Raw genomic sequence first — 16,475 nt, 5'->3', positions numbered from 1 at the left:
AGCAGATCCGTCACTCCCCATATCAGTTGGTCATCGCCTCGCAGTCATGGAACGTGAGAGTTAATCCAGAGGCTTTGCATGATAATTGCTTCTCCAGCCTTTTTTTTTTGTCTGTGTGGAGTCTGAACGGACAGAATCTCACCCTTCGCTAAGCTTAGGAACACAGAGTGAGAACAGGGGTGAGTCTCTGAGGGGGGGGACGCCGAACATCTCCATTCCACCTTTCACCACATTCCCCGTCCTTACATCCCATCATTCCAGCAGACTCCCATTTAGTGGCCTTTTGTTAGGGGATTACCAAGTCTATATTCATCCCTGATCTAACTATAACTGGACTGCCGGCGCAATATTTAGTAACGTCAGCTGTGCCGGTCAGGCGTCCCAGCAACCTTTTCAGCCTCACTGTCTAATAACAGAAACCAAGCAGGCAAACGAGGATGACGGAAATACAAAGGATGACTGTAAAAAGATGGGAAACGAGCTCTGAGAAGAAGTCAACGGAAGTACAAAACAGAAACAAAATGAACTAAAAACATTTGGCGGATGAGTGCTGGAGCAGACCCAAAAATACTACAAAAATATAAACACAAAAAGTACAGCATAAGACGTTTATCACACCCATGAATTGTGTCCAGACGGACACAACGATTTGCTAACACTGGCGAATTCAATCAAATTTGACAAACTCTATGAAAACTAAAGGAAAAGCACACAGAAACAATGAAGTCTTTTCAAAATAAAAGTCAAATATGGATTAATAAACGTATAGGCTACTCACAAGACAAAAAAAACGAAGAACAAACGTATCTTTCTGGCTGCACTGCAAGAAAATTTTTCGTATTTCTGTTGTGCAACACAAATAATCTTATAAAGAAAGATTTTCTATTGCAAAATAATCTAGCTCAAGAAAACATGGTGAGTGATTATTCAGACTGGACACATTTGGTTTGCTTTAGCCCGAATCTAAGCGGACTCTGATCCGGGACACGAGAACCGCTTGGGCTGAGCTTTGGTTGGCTCAGAGTTTCCTCAAACTGAACACAATTCGTTCATGTTGTACTTTTCTAATAGTAACTGTACATTTTTTGAATGGCTGTGGTTTTAAAAAGAATATCAGGAGAATAAAAACATCAAAACCAGAGAGAAACTGTAAGTCCTAATAGAATAAAAAGGACTCTGTGGAAACTAAAAAACATTTGTATATTTAAATAAAAGTCAAATGTTACATCATAATTGTAATAAAATATTTATAAGCTTTTAGAATTCACATTGAAACCCAAAGATTTAAAATTTTCTTAAAAAAAAAAAACTAAATCCAGAAAGCACAGCAGTTGAAGTAATTTCAAGATAGACATTGGAAACGGAAAAGAAAGAACCTTTAAAACAATCAAAATCCACAGACATGATTCAAAAAATGACAAAATGTTTTTCTTATTTTTATTGCTTCAAAATAAAAAAATCCAGTCTGTCATAAAGGAAATAAGAAAAACAATAAAGAGGTTGGAATTTTTTAGTTTGACAGCTATTTCCCTCTGATGGACTCAGTGTGTCACCATTAATACAAAAACTGAACAACCTGTTCTACGCTTACCGCAGACCTCTTGTAGTCTTGCTACTTTCTCCTAAAACCTGAATTACAAGTGCTGCTGACACAGTTTACCATAGCAGAAATTTCCTTTTTCTTTCGAATTGAGTCAGACTTGATTGGGCGCTGACCCGAGTCTTATGTTTGCTTTTATTCTGAAATTATTTTGATTAAAACTGATTTTCTCACTGAGGTGTCCTTCCTGTCTTGTGTTGTTCTGTTGGCAGAGCCGCCGGTCACCACCAGCTGACCAACAAAAGAAAGCAACGAGACCGTGAAGCGGCCCCCGCCGTACCAGCCCGCGTCTCCGCGCTCTGCTCAGTATGGACATGCACATCTCTGGCTATAGAAACAGACGGGTGAGAGGTTTGTTAGTGAGGCTGCAGATTGCACAGTGTTCTGTCGCACAATGCAGTTTTTGTTTTTGTTCTGCATCACAGTCGTACTGCTGTGCCACTTTTTGGAGCTAAAGTGCTCATCACTGAGGGGCTGACTGCTCCAATGATGCAAATGATGTTGTTCACAGCTTGGGGGACGTTCATTTAAAACAGGGGGGGGGGGGCTTCTTGGAGCAAAATACGGACAAGCTTCCCCTTTAATCCCCCTCCATGTGAAGACTTCCTCACGTGCACACACAAGCCCTGCACTGCAGAGCAAACTGTGCCACAGAAACATTCTGCCAATACAGCCCACTCTGCTTCGTAACCGGCATGTCAGCCCCCACACTGAGCATTCTGTTTGCTCGGCTCTTTTCTTACCTTTACAGGTGTCCGTGCGATGACCTGGTTTTTACAGCACTGACCTGTCAAGCCAAACATTAGAAAAGGTCGACCTCTGCCCCGCTTGTTTGGTTAGAAAAGCGTTGCTCTTTGCAGGAATGTGGTTTGGCCACATGGGTGAAAGTTCCCGAAAAGCCTCTGTGCTGGGGGTCCCACCTCTGTCTTCAAGGGATCCATGCGTGGTTTAACAGTTCCTGCATAGAATCATAAATTAGAAACAGCTTTGAAGGGTCTATAACATGCAAAATCAACTTTTTGAACTTTTTAGTGTATTATAATTGTAGTGTCCCACAAAAAACAACCCCAAAGCCCATTTCAATCCGTTCACACATTTCAGAGCTAAAAAAACTTCTGAGCACCAGCCCCTCCTTATCCACGAAAACAAGCTGGTCCTCAAATTGTGATGTCACAAATTGAGGACCAGCCCCTTCCAGGAAGAGTCTCTGCTGCCAGCTCCGCCCCCAGGCTAACACACATGCCCACACACACACTTTCTCAGTGGAGCTAGCGGTGATCTGCTTAACGCTTTCCTTTACAATATGCACGTTCATTTTTGCAAAAGTTCCGCTGTCGTTTGTTATCGTTGGTCAAACGCAGACCTGCTGCCGAGGCCGACTCTAGGTTGACGCCATTAAATGGGCGGCACCCACAAGCAGAGAAAGGCGGAGCCTCATAGATCGGGTCGTCTTACTTCCGGGTAGGAAAAAAGATCCGGAAAAAAAAAAATCATATTTCATGAAAAAAAAAAAAAATTTGTGTGCCAAAGGTAATAAATGATCATATACATGAATATAGTTTACTCTGAAAGCATGTCATAGGTGATATAGGCCCTTTAAATTATTTTTTTTAACGCAGTGGTTTTATTTTCTTTGCCTCGCAGATCAACTCTGCTCCCATCTCTGCGTAGCTCTGTAGGGTGTGGGGTTTATTTGTGCAGCTCGGTGATGAAGATGTGGCCACAGAACGCCGCCTTGGTGCGTATGTGAGAGCATGCAAAGCGCCCAGTGAAATGCGAAGACCTGATACGGTTTTTGGACAGAAGGATCGGGGACGTCTTTTGGGAATTATCTGCTTATTGGATTATTAGGATCACCCCTGGTGCACATGATGATGAAAGCCATCTGTGGATCTATAATCCCGGGTAACAAACGTGCCCATGGATTTGTAATTCATCCAAATGATATGTGGTTTATATCCAACACCATCGTCACATGTGGAACATGCCCCCAAACTTATTTTAACCTCCCCCGCCTCTTGTTTTTCATAAAGTTTTATTTTATTTTATTATTGTTGTACGTTGTATCTGTATCTTTGAAGTGTACTATGAGTACTTCTCGATTACTTCAGTGGGTCATACGGTTCTTCCCAGTCCAATCATTTCATGACATTGTGTTGATCTTAATAGATAAACAAACAAACAAACAAACCCATGGGTAAAAGGCGTGTTGAAGCTGAGGTCTTACTTGAACTTTTTAGCACCTGCTTTTTGAACAAGTTGAAGGCCTCTCTAACAGGCAGCAGGTGGGACGGCGCAGGAACCGAGGTGGCCTTTGATGCTTTCCTTAAATCTTACCTTGGAGCGCCGAGTATTCCTGTCACCAAGAGTAAGGCGAGCAGCTCCGGAGGCATGTGTGGACTGTCTGAGCGGATCACAAGGCTTTCGTCACTGGACCTCACTGCTAGCCTGCTTCCTCCACGCCGTTTGTCACGTTGTTTCTCACTTCCTAGCAGCCGTTTATGACTTTGAAAACGGATCACTACTTTTGTGTGAATTTTTGTGTAAAGTGAATTATCCTCCAGATTATTCCCTAAAAAAGAAAAACTTTGTTAAAGAACATTTTGAAGACATTTGATTTGTTTTATGATTAGAAATTATTTATTGCAAGAACTTTAAATACAACTCCACATAACACAGCCATCTATATTAGACTAAACTATGGAAAAAAAGGGAAAAACTGAGTCCACCCTCAGCAGACTTGACCCTTTTAAGTCCACTGCATCAAAGAATTGAGAGAATAGTCACATTTTTTGAACTAAGATGTTTTCCAAATCCTTTGATAAAATCAACCAAAAATTGCAATATACTCTTTTAAAGTATCAATTAGGATCAATGGGAAATTCTGTAAGTTTTTGTTCACAACAATGTAAGTTAAAGATGCAAAAATATTGACCTGAGTGTTCAAGGAAAAAGCTCCCTCAAACTTGAATTTTAACTGGATTTTAAAAAAAGAATTATTAACACATTTTGCATTTTTTAATACAGAAAGTAGTCATTTCAAAAAATTAGTAACAATAGAGGAGTTATTCTCACCATAAAATGTTAAAATTAGCAGACTTCTCTCAGCAAAAGTGTACTTTGAGATTTTATGTAATTTTTGAAACGAGCAGGAAAAGTCCTTCTACTGCCCCTAGAGGAATGATGATGAATTACAGGGCAGAAAACATGGACCAATTTAAAATATATAAAAATATTTAAAAATATAAACGCAACACTTTTGTTATTGCTCCCATTTTTTATGGTATGAACGCAAAGATGTGAAACATTTTCCACATACACAAAATAACCAGTTCTCTGAAATATTGTTCACAAATTTGTCTAAATCTGTGATAGCGAGCACTTCTCCTTTGCCAAGACAATCCATCCCACCTCACAGGTGTGCCATATCAAGATGCTGATAAGACAGCATGATTGTTGCACAGGTGTGCCTTAGAATGGCCACAAGAAAAGGCCACTATGAAATCTTCAGTTTTGTTTTATTGAGGGGATCAGGGGACTCAGACAACCAGTCAGTATCTGGTGTGACCACCATTTGCCTCATGAAGTGCGACACATCTCCTTCGCATAGAGTTGATCAGGTTGTCTATTGTGGCCTGTGGAATGTTGGTCCACTCTTCTTCAATGGCTGTGCGAATTTGCTGGATATTGGCAGGAACTAGAACACGCTGTCGTATACGCCGATCCAGAGCATCCCAAACATGCTCAATAGGTGACATGTCCGGTGAGTATGCTGGCCATGCAAGAACTGGGATGATTTCAGCTTCCAAGAATTGTGTACAGATCCTTGCAACATGGGGCCGTGCATCCTCATGCTGCAACGTGAGGTGATGTCGTTGGATGTACGGATGTCACGGTATCTCTGTGCATTCAAAATGCCATCAATGAAATGCACCTGGGTTCGTCGCCCATAACATACGCCTGCCCATACCATAACCCCACCACCACCATGGGCTACTCGATCCACAACATTGACATCAGAAAATCGCTCACCCACATGACGCCACACACGCTGTCTGCCATCTGCCCTGAACAGTGTAAACCGGGATTCATCCGTGAAGAGAACACCTCTCCAACGTGCCAGACGCCATCGCATGTGAGCTTTTGCCCACTCAAGTCGGTTACGACGACGAACTGGAGTGAGGTCGAGACCTCGATGAGGTCGACGAGCATGCAGATGAGCTTCCCTGAGACGGTTTCTGACAGTTTGTGCAGAAATTCTGTGGTTATGCAAACCGATTGTTTCAGCAGCTGTCCGAGTGGCTGGTCTCAGACGATCTTGGAGGTGGACATGCTGGATGTGGAGGTCTTGGGCTGGTGTGGTTACACGTGGTCTGCGGTTGTGAGGCCGGTTGGATGTGCTGCCAAATTCTCGGAAACACCTTTGGAGACGGCTTATGGTGGAGAAATGGACATTCAATTCCCTAGCAACAGCTCTGGTGGACATTCCTGCTGTCAGCATGCCAATTTCACGCTCCCTCAAAACTTGCGACATCTGTGGCATTGTGCTGTGTGATACAACTGAAGATTTCGGAGTGGCCTTTTCTTGTGGCCAGTCTAAGGCACACCTGTGCAATAATAATGCTGTCTAATCAGCATCTTGATATGGCACACCTGTGAAGTGGGATGGATTGTCTTGGCAAAGGAGAAGTGCTCACTATCACAGATTTAGACAAATTTGTGAACAATATTTCAGAGAACTGGTTATTGTGTGTATGTGGAAAAGGTTTCACATCTTTGCGTTCATACCATAAAAAATGGGAGCAATAACAAAAGTGTTGCGTTTATATTTTTGGTCAGTGCACATACAGTGTTTTAAAAAAAAGAGAGAATTCTGGATTGTATCAATCTAGAAACAAAGTAAAAACTATGTGAAAAGCTCAGTTTCAAAGACATTGAAGATCGATGAGGTTTTCTGCGCCACTGAAGCAATGAAATGGCCGTTAGATGATCGACATTCCTCATCAGACCTGGTGTGTTGCTTTGGTAAATCTCAGATAAATCAAACTTTGTGAAACAATCTTTGACATTATTCATTAATGTGCAATAATAATGCAATGTTCAAACGTCATGTTGTTGCTTTTTAGGATGTTTCGTCTTCTCCCTCCTATCAAAAAAACCGTCCGGCTTCATACGCTGTGCATGTAAAGTAAATGTCCTTGAACTTCTAGCGTGCTGAAACTGTATTCCACGCTGCCACATTACCTCGCTGTATTGAGTTCAGCACGTGAGGGTTTTTTCCGAGGATTAATATTCATCTGGGCAATGATCGTGTTGCTTTAATATGATCATGTCTAGCTGTAAGCCATGAATCCATGTGCTCCTCTGCCTGACCCTGATTTCTCTTTTTTTCTTTGCCCTCCTTGAGCTGTTTGTGGTCAAGTTACACTCAAACTTTCTTCCTGTTATCAAACTTTTCATCTCTGTTGTCTCTTCTAAGAAACTGCCCTGCTTTTCAGGTCAGAACTGGAGGTCATTTTAAATGTGGTGCGAGACACAAGAATGTGTTTGGGCTGTTGTTTTGGAGCTGCACTGAAAGCATTCCGTCGCATTTCTGCCGCTCCTGCTCCCAAAGTATGCGATAAGGCATCTGTGATTGTGGAGGAGGTGAGAGTGTGTGTATTCTTAGTGTGAGAAATGTGCCAACGGGCTGCAGGCACACTTCCACACACCTCATTTGCCACATGCTGCATGTTTACATGCTGCAGCAAGAGACAGAAATATTATCATGGCAAGGCAGGGTTTCGCTATTTACAGACTCATCATTGACCTCTTCAGACCTGAGCTCTTGTTTGATTTGCTTTTTAGCAAAACTAACTACTGTGGCATAACCTGTTCACACATCTGGACGCCATGTCTTCAGAGGTTAAAATAAAAATGTAGAAGAAGTAAAAAAGAACTGAATTTGAAGTCAGCTTAAAGTAACAGTGCAGATGTTAACTTTTGAATAAAAACGCATCAAATAGTAGAAAACAGATTCAGCTGATCTAAGGCTACGTTAACATTGCCCTCTACAACCAGTATTCAAGCGGCCACTTCCAACGACAAGTCTACGTACACACGTGTAAAAATGTGCATTTCGGCTTCTGCGCTCAAATCTCTCGCAATTAAGCGCAGCTGCGCAACTTTTTAAAACCGTTTTTTGGGCCCCACGTGCAAAACACGCAGCAACTGAACGTGAAAAAAAAAAAAAAGACTGGAGCGAGGTCTGTGAAATTTGCACCGCTTTGACATTTCACACCGAGCTTCTTCCAACTGGAGTTGACCGACAAGCACTAGTGGCCTTAACCGTAGCAAAGAAAAATAAGAAGAAGCCCCTCCCTGCTTGTCCAGTGTGAACACCATGGGCTATGTGCCTTCAGGATGCCGGGTGTGAACATAGCTTTAGACTTTCTGGAAGTCTGATCCAGATCTGTGGAGCATAGAAGCTGAATTCCGCTTCTCCGTGTTTTGTTTGGACTTCAGGACCTGACAAAAGACCGGATCAAGAAAACCGGAAGGCTGGCTAGAACAGACTGGGTCAGGTGTTCAATCGTGAATTTTGGTGCTAAACCAATCACATGTTAATAAACCAGCAACAGAACCTGAACCCTCAGTAGACTCTGAACTCACCGGTGACTTTGCCAATCACTTTGGTGGTTTACAGTGACATAGGAATTAAACCAAGAGCCATAAGTATGATATTTAATCAAAATTTAGGCTATAAGTTTCAAAAAGATTTTATTCGATTTGAAACTTTTGGTTTAAAACAAAAATTATGACACAATTTTGATACTCCTTGGAGTAAATCCTTGAGCATTGAGCTCCATCCATCCATCCATCTTCCTCCGCTTATCCGGTACCGGGTCGCGGGGGCAGCAGACTGAGCAGTGATGCCCAGTCTTCCCTCACCACAGCCACTTCCTCCAGCTCCTCTGGGGGGACCCCGAGGCGTTCCCAGGCCAGCCAAGAGACATAGTCTCTCCAGCGTGTCCTGGGTCTTCCCCAGGGCCTCCGCCCAGTGGGACATGTCCGGAACACCTCTCCAGGGAGGCGTCCAGGGGGCATCCGGACTAGATGCCCGAGCCACCTCAACTGGCTCCTTTCGATGGATTTCGAGGATTGAGCTGTTTTTTTAAATATATTGTTTTATCTTTACTTTGTTTTTGGATTGATACATTTTCATTTTATCCATGCACATTTGATCTTAAAAGGAAAACAATTTGATCTCAATTTTTGCAATCAAAAAATGACAAAATGGAATTCTCGGAATTGAGCTTTCTGTTCTATTTCCGGTTTATCGTGTAGTATAATGACAAAAGTCTGTTAAAAAAAAGAGCCTGTGTTTGACCTGGAAAGATAGATATTAAACGTTGCCACAAAAAACTGTTTCAGAGGTAAATTATGAGAGCATATTTTAAAATAAAAGCCAAAAAAGATCCAAAACTACTGAGGGTCAAATGGAAGAAATTACTGTTTTAGTGGAAGGTGAAGCGTCTTGCCCAAGGACACAGCAATGGTTGACTGGGGTAGGGATTGAACCGCAGACCCTTTGATCATTGGCCAACCTGCTGAACCGCCTGAGCCACATTCCCATTCTGAACCAGTTCAACGTTAGTAACTGGGAAAAAAAAAATCAAACAAATATGACCCAAAAAAAGAACAATAACTGTAAAAAAACTGCCCAACATTCAGTAAAGTATAGCACCTCCCCTTTATCATAGAAATCTACAGTAAAATCCAAAAAATGGAACGACATTATGTAAAAAAACAAAACAATAAACATGTCGAAAACAAAGGACACAGATGACACCCCGCTGATCAACAAAAATGGAAATGTTTTAAAAAAAAACAACAACAACCGTCACTGGTTCTTGATAGTCAGGACAAAACAGCTTCAGATAAATGCATGGTAAATAATTTTTAAGAGTTACATATTACTGTAGATTAAGATGTGTGCATCTCAAAACAAAGGACACAGACGACACCTCAATGAATAACATTTTTTTTTAAATATAATTATATTTTATCCACCTAAACGTGTACAGTGGTGGACAAAATTGTTGGTACCCCTCAGTTAAAGAAAGAAAGTCCTCAATGCTCACTGAAATAACTTGAAACGTTCAAATGTAACAATAAATTAAAATTTATTGAAAATTAAATAATCAAAATCAGCCATTACTTTTGAGTTGTTGATTAACAGTATTATAAAAAAAACAACTATTGAAATAGGGCTGGACAAAAATGATGGTACCTCCATAAAAGACTGAGAACTAATTACCCAGGGGGTCATGATGAACTCGGGTATGTCCTTTCATTGACATCACAGCTGTTTTCAAACCTATAATCAGTCAGTCTGCCTATTTAAAGGGAGACAAATAGTCATGTTGCGTTTGGTGAAAAGGTGTGAACCACACTGAACATGGACAACAGAAAGCGAAGGAGAGAATTGTCCCAGGACATTAGAAACAAAATTATAGACAAACACGGTAAAGGTAAAGGCTATAAAACCATCTCTAAGCAGCTTGAAGTTCCTGTGACACATATTATTCAGAAGTTTAAGACCCACGGGACAGTAGCCAACCTCCCTGGATGTGGCCGGAAGAGGAAAATTGATGACAAATTTTTGAGATGGATAGTTGGAACTGTATCCAAAGAGCCCAGAAGAACCTCCAAAGACTTTAAAGGTGAACTCCTAGATCAAGGTACATCAGAGTCAGATCGTACTATTCGTGGTTGTTTGACCCAGAGTGGACTTCATGGGAGACGACCGAGGAGGACACCACTGTTGAAAGGAAATCATAAAAAAGCCAGACTGGAATTTGCAAAAATGCATGTTAACAAGCCACAAAGCTTCTGGGAAAATGTCCTTTGGACAGATGAGACCAAACTGGAGCTTTTTGGTCAGGCACATCAGCTCTATGTTGGTAGACTCAAAAATGAAGAATCCAACCAAAAGAACACTGTCCCTACTGTGAAACATGGAGGAGGCTCTGTTCTGTTTTGGGGCTGCTTTGCTGCATCTGGGACAGGGTGTCTTGAAGTTGTGATGGTAAAATGAAATGTCCAGATTATCATGGCATTCTGGGTAGAAATGTGCTGCCTAGTGTCAGAAAGCTCGGTCTCAGTCGCAGGTCATGGGTCTTCCAACAGGACAACGATCCAGAACACACAGCCAAAAAAAAACCAAGAATGGCTAAGAGGAAAGCGTTGGACTATTCTGAAGTGGATTCTATGAGCCCAGATCTGAATCCCATTGAACATCTGTGGAAGGAGCTGAAACATGCCGTTTGGAGAAGAGACCCGTCAAACTTGAGACAACTGGAGCAGTTTGCTGATGAGGAATGGGCCAAAATACCTGTGGACAGGTGCAGAAGGCTCATTGACAAATACAGAAACCGTTTCATTGCAGTGATTGCCTCAAAAGGTTGTGCAACAAAATATCAAGTTATGGGTACCATCATTTTAGTCCAGCCCTATTTCATTAGTTTGTTTTTTAAATAATTCTGTTAATAAACAACTCAAAAGTAATGGCTGATTTTGATTCTTTAATTTTCAATCAATTTTACTTTATTGTTACTTTTGTGGACTTTCTTTCTTTAACTGAGGGGTACCAACAATTTTGTCCACCACTGTAAAATGTTTGTGCAGTTTGTCAAGAAAGGATGTGTTTTTGTTTCCTGAAGCTTTCTAAGTGGATTACCAGCGAAACATTTTCAAATTAAGACGGGATTCTGTGCTCTTTATGCCACATGACCATGAGTCCAAAGAATTCCAGACTAAAATACTGTGCATGGATCCAAATGTCATTAATATAAATGTCAGCCTCAAATACAAACAGGGTTTATACAAATATACACCTGAAGACTCCTGACCCCCTATTGTAAAATCTGTCTAAACAAGAGGCCTACAGTTCTCATCGTTTTGCTCTGATGGTAGACAGAAAAAAAACTAAAGATCCTCTGGTTTAATCCCGCTGTACGGAGCACACTTTTGCTGCATGCCTGATTATTAATCTACTTGCAAACAGTCATCTGAACAGATTGGCACAAAGACTGAATTTGAAGAATTCATGATCTTTCAGAGCGGTTCGTCCCAGCGGGGCTGAGGGGTTTGGCAGTGTCCACAGCCTGTTCAGCGTCTCAGCCAGGGCCAACTAAAGTTTCAGTGAAATTAATCCAGGTCTGAGCGAGTGTGGGCCCATTAAAGTATCTGGGCTGCACAATTCTGCAAAACATGCTCAACTATTACCTTTTGCAAAAAAACCTTTCTCGACTGCAGAGCTGACCTTTTGAGCCACAAACGTTGTTGGTAATTTGGGATCATGGGAACATGTGAATTGTTCCCTTATGCTAAGAAAACCCAACAGTTGATCAGAACAAACTCCCAGATAACTCCACCTGAAGGACTAAGAATATTCATCAACATAAAGATATATGTTATGAAGGTAAATGATGTCCAGCGCATAGTCCAACTCATCATCCCACTGCACAAATCCAGCAGTTAAGCCAACAAAGAGTTAAATTTGTCAGGAAAGCCAAAAAAAAAAACCCTTTGCCATCGCATACGCTGCCGTTTATGACTCAAACGCATCTCTAGTTGTAAATTCTACAGATTATTGTAAATCTTTCTTTAACCTGAACAGTTCAGTTCTCTTTTGCTAAATATTACGATAGCCCAAACTTTTAACGGGACTTCTGCTGCTCGTAAAGGCATCTGTTAAATTGTTTCCTTCCTGTGTGATCTTGATGTTTATTCGTCTGTTAAACTTGGTGAAGCGTCACGCAGACCCCTTTATAAATAGCCTCTCGCTGCCTGTATTGCCAGTGCTGTATTTTTAGTCAGGGATTAGGTGTTTGTTGACCCGTGAGGATTTGGTTAGCAGGTTTATCGGGCTTGATGTGATTTAAGACGATCAGTCTGGAAAATGACCCTGAAAGTCTACACACAGGTACAATCAGCCTTTTTCCACACCGTGCATGCCAGGTGCTGCAGGACAGGGGACGCCAACCCGCCAGGTTTTCAGATCCATTTCACTTGTGATGCTGCATATTGATGCTGCATGGGTTCTTTTCCTGTGGTGTTAAACCGGACAAATATTTGAAAATTTCACCCCCGTAATGTGAAAACAAACAGGTTTAATTCCAGAGGTTTTTGTTGTCATACTTAAGCTAAACTTGCATTAAGAAAATCACAAACATCCAACAAACAATGAGACGGTTAAAAAGAACTGATGAGGATCAAACTAGTTTTTTTTTCTGAATGATGGAAAGGTTGCAGTGAAGGTCAGTTCTAGTGTGTTTTCCAAAGCAGGAAGGAACTTCTTTGATTCATGAAGCTGCACTTAGCATTCTCTCTCAGAGCCTCCATGTCTTTCATCTGCTCTGCATCTACGGTCACTCAACACCTCTGCATTAGCTTCCTCCTCTTCTCGGGCCCATGACCGGACAAGGACAAAAGAGAGACCTCGCCATCTCTGTTCTGCTCCTCTGGAGCCGGGCTTGAAGGAAGCACAAGGTCAGGAATCGTCCACACTTGCGGCGAGGGCGGAGAAGACGCCGGGTTTACGTGGAGGGCTCCACGATTTAAGCGCAAAGAGTCTAACAACCTGAGAAATGAGTCGATGTTCAGTTGACACAAAACTTAAAATCACTTCAACAATTCAACATTTTAGGAAGACCAGGAAATATCCTTCAGAAAGCCCAACTTTCAAAGACTGAAAGAATTTGTTTTTAACTTAAAACATAAAAGAATAAGGCTTGCACAACTCATCACTAAGGAGTTGCCAGCTGTGTAAAAAACCTTATGACATTAAACATGCCGTGGCTGCAGTCTTAATTTCTTTAAAAGATTGAATCGAACACATTAGAAACTCATTTCACTGAGTTTTTGGGACATGAAAGCTTTGCATAAAAATAGGGCAGCAGATCTGGTTTTGCGTGCAGCACATGGAGCCACGCAGACTTCATCCTTTGTTTGATTTCAAGTCAGAGATAGTTATGACGATTTGCAAATCAGCCGTTTCATTGTGCTGCAGCAGATTAAATCTGTCCTTTTTGTCTCTGTCAGGGTCAGAGGAGCTCGGATCTCGTCAGGAAGCTTTCCTGTAAGCACACAACTGTTGAATGCTTGGTGAAGGTGCCCCGCACACGGCTCGGTCTGTTTATCGCTCACGTGCCCCTGCAGCACGGTGTAAAGACCCTGTTAACCACTTTATTCTGTTTATGTTTCATTCATCACAATGTCGGGCAGCAGTGAAAATGCTCCCTGACCTTTACTATTTTGAGTTGAGATGCAATCACCATTTTTATTAACCTTCTAAGGTTCAACTAATTAGTTATTTCACCCCAGTCCATGAAAAGCATCCGAGGCGCTTTTTTCTTTGGACTCTGCAGAAGCAATCGGCCTTTTGAACGCAGGAACATGTATGCATCACTTTTCAGCATCCACCATGTTTGAACTGCAGGCGATACCTTAGTGGACTGGCAGCACAGCAGCAGTGGGCTGACTCTGTTTCTCAAATGTGCAGAAAAGTCTGGCAAAAACCAAAAACAAAAAAAACACCAGCATAAAAACTTTTATTCCTTAGCTGAAGGGTAAAATAAAAAACATCTGAACTGGAGTTTGATTTCCATTTTAATCCAGTTTAAGACCAGTCTTTAACTTTAAAATCACCATTACAGTAAAAAACAAAAGTTTTTACAACAAAATATGGGTTAAAGTTCAAAGAAATAAAGATAATTTTCCACTTTCAAACAGTAGGAATAAGGTTTCAATTCTGCCAATGCAGATTATTTCTAAGGTATTTGTTGGTTGTGACGGGGTTCTTCTCAGCAGCGAAAAAATTAATCAAGTTTTAAGATGACCAAGCCAGCAGACTCCAAATTTCAAAGATGGGATTTTATTGACCCCCCCCCCCAAAAAAATGATGTTGAGAAAAGCTTTTGACAATAATAAGACAATAAATTCAGCTGAGTTCGGGAGAGCCTTCAACTGGGAAAAGTTCACCCATTATAAAGGCTTAGCCCCTCCCACAGGCCAATTATCCAAACAATTCCTTAAAACAAATTACTAGAAGAATTATCAACATAACTCCAAACTTACAGATATTTAACAGAAAAAAACCCAACAACAATTGAAATACAGAAATAGGTTTGAAACAAAATCAATTAGCCAAAAAAGAGAACAAAGCAACAAAACAATTCTAACATGTGAAGTCACTTCCTGTTTCCTGTGGATAGAAATGCTGATGTGTCCATTGCTCTGGTTTGGCTGTTGGTGAAGGAAAACTTTGATGTGAGTGAGATTCTGTTTAAAACCAAGTGTGCACCCTTAGAATTAAACACAACATGAAATGTGAAATGATTTGTGTCCCACAAAACTATAAACTGTTACTCGCCTGGGAGAAAAGAGAAAAAAAAACCCACTTTAGGCTCATGTTCAGGCGCTGTCCTGCAACCCTGTGACGATGTAGCGTCACATTGGTTCTAATATGAATTGTTGTGTTCATGTTGTTGTGATGGTTCTCCACTGCCGTGGAGGTCTAGTGTGATCAAAACGGTTTGCAAGTCGCAGTAATACGGTAACCCAATCCAAACCAGATCACAGCTGTACAGGTTTGCTGGTCTGTTGGTGGCACTGACATTAGAAATAGACAGAAACGGCAAACAGAAGGATTTTAGATGACCGCATGTTGTCGAGGGGCTGCTTTCCACTTGTTTGCATTTTCCTCATGAGTGCCTGGAAGCAGGATTACAGGATTAAACGCTGACTGTTGCCTCCACAACCAGCCACTGCACTCAAAAAAAGGAAATTACCAGCCAATTAAGTTAACGAAAAAGTAACTTGTCATTTCAACCAGAAAATGTTATGTTTGTAAATCTTACGTGAATGAATCATGTCGATTGTACATAAAAATAATCCATTTAAAAGTTACTAATTTCAATCATGTTGATCCAACGTGATACCATTAAATTGGATGCATTAGTAATCGCAAGGAATTGTGGGATACCATTTTCTTTGTCTATCTGGGCAGATTGGGGTTTAAGTGTGAGTTTTTGTCCCTGGGTTTTATTGTCTAGCTGTTTTACTCTGTTTTAACTAGTGATTTCAACTGTTATGTTTTTTTTTTTTTTGCACCATGAGTTAAAGTTTGGTAGAGGATGATGACCAACCTCCTTGTGCGGTAAACTGTTAATGTTCCAATACTTAACACAGAGTTTGTGGTAATTGAGCTCCTGGCTTGTGATGTGGGACTTTGCTGGGTAATTCATGTCATTGATGTGAAAATTAAAAGACCCATTGGTTGTAACATTGGAACAATGTACCAATTACAGATGTGTAAATAAAATTAAAGAAAAAAATAGAAAAGTTAAATAAACTTAATTTTCTTATGTGTGACCAATTGAAGTGATTCAATTAAATTGGATCAACTTTTTTCTTTTTAGAGTGAGCAACAATGTCAATTTAAAGTTGGGTGCAACTGCTCTATTTAAATTGAATCAACTTAAATTTATTAGTTTGAACCTAAATACATTAAGTTGACCCAACCTAAATACATTAAGTAGGACCAACATGATTCATTTTTGTTAAAGTAACGCAATCTAATCATGTGGAAATCCTTTCCATAATTTTTTTATGTTCATTCAAAGTGAACGTTTTTTGAGTGTGATCAGATGCATGTTAAAACAGACAAAAAGCAAATAAAAAAATCAACCTGCAAAGGCACAAACACACTTTAGTCTCAGAGTTTTGTCACCTGGCAGGTAAAACGATTTCCTGAATGAGACTGAAAAGTGACTGTACCTAATCTGTGTCTAGATCAGAGCAAGACAGGGATTATAGTTTCCACTCAGGT

The sequence above is a fragment of the Oryzias latipes genome, chromosome 5 (assembly GCF_002234675.1).
Source record: "Oryzias latipes chromosome 5, ASM223467v1".
Taxonomy (NCBI): Eukaryota; Metazoa; Chordata; class Actinopteri; order Beloniformes; family Adrianichthyidae; genus Oryzias; species Oryzias latipes.
The sequence above is the reverse complement of the archived record's forward strand: the minus strand, read 5'-3'. Positions refer to the sequence as shown.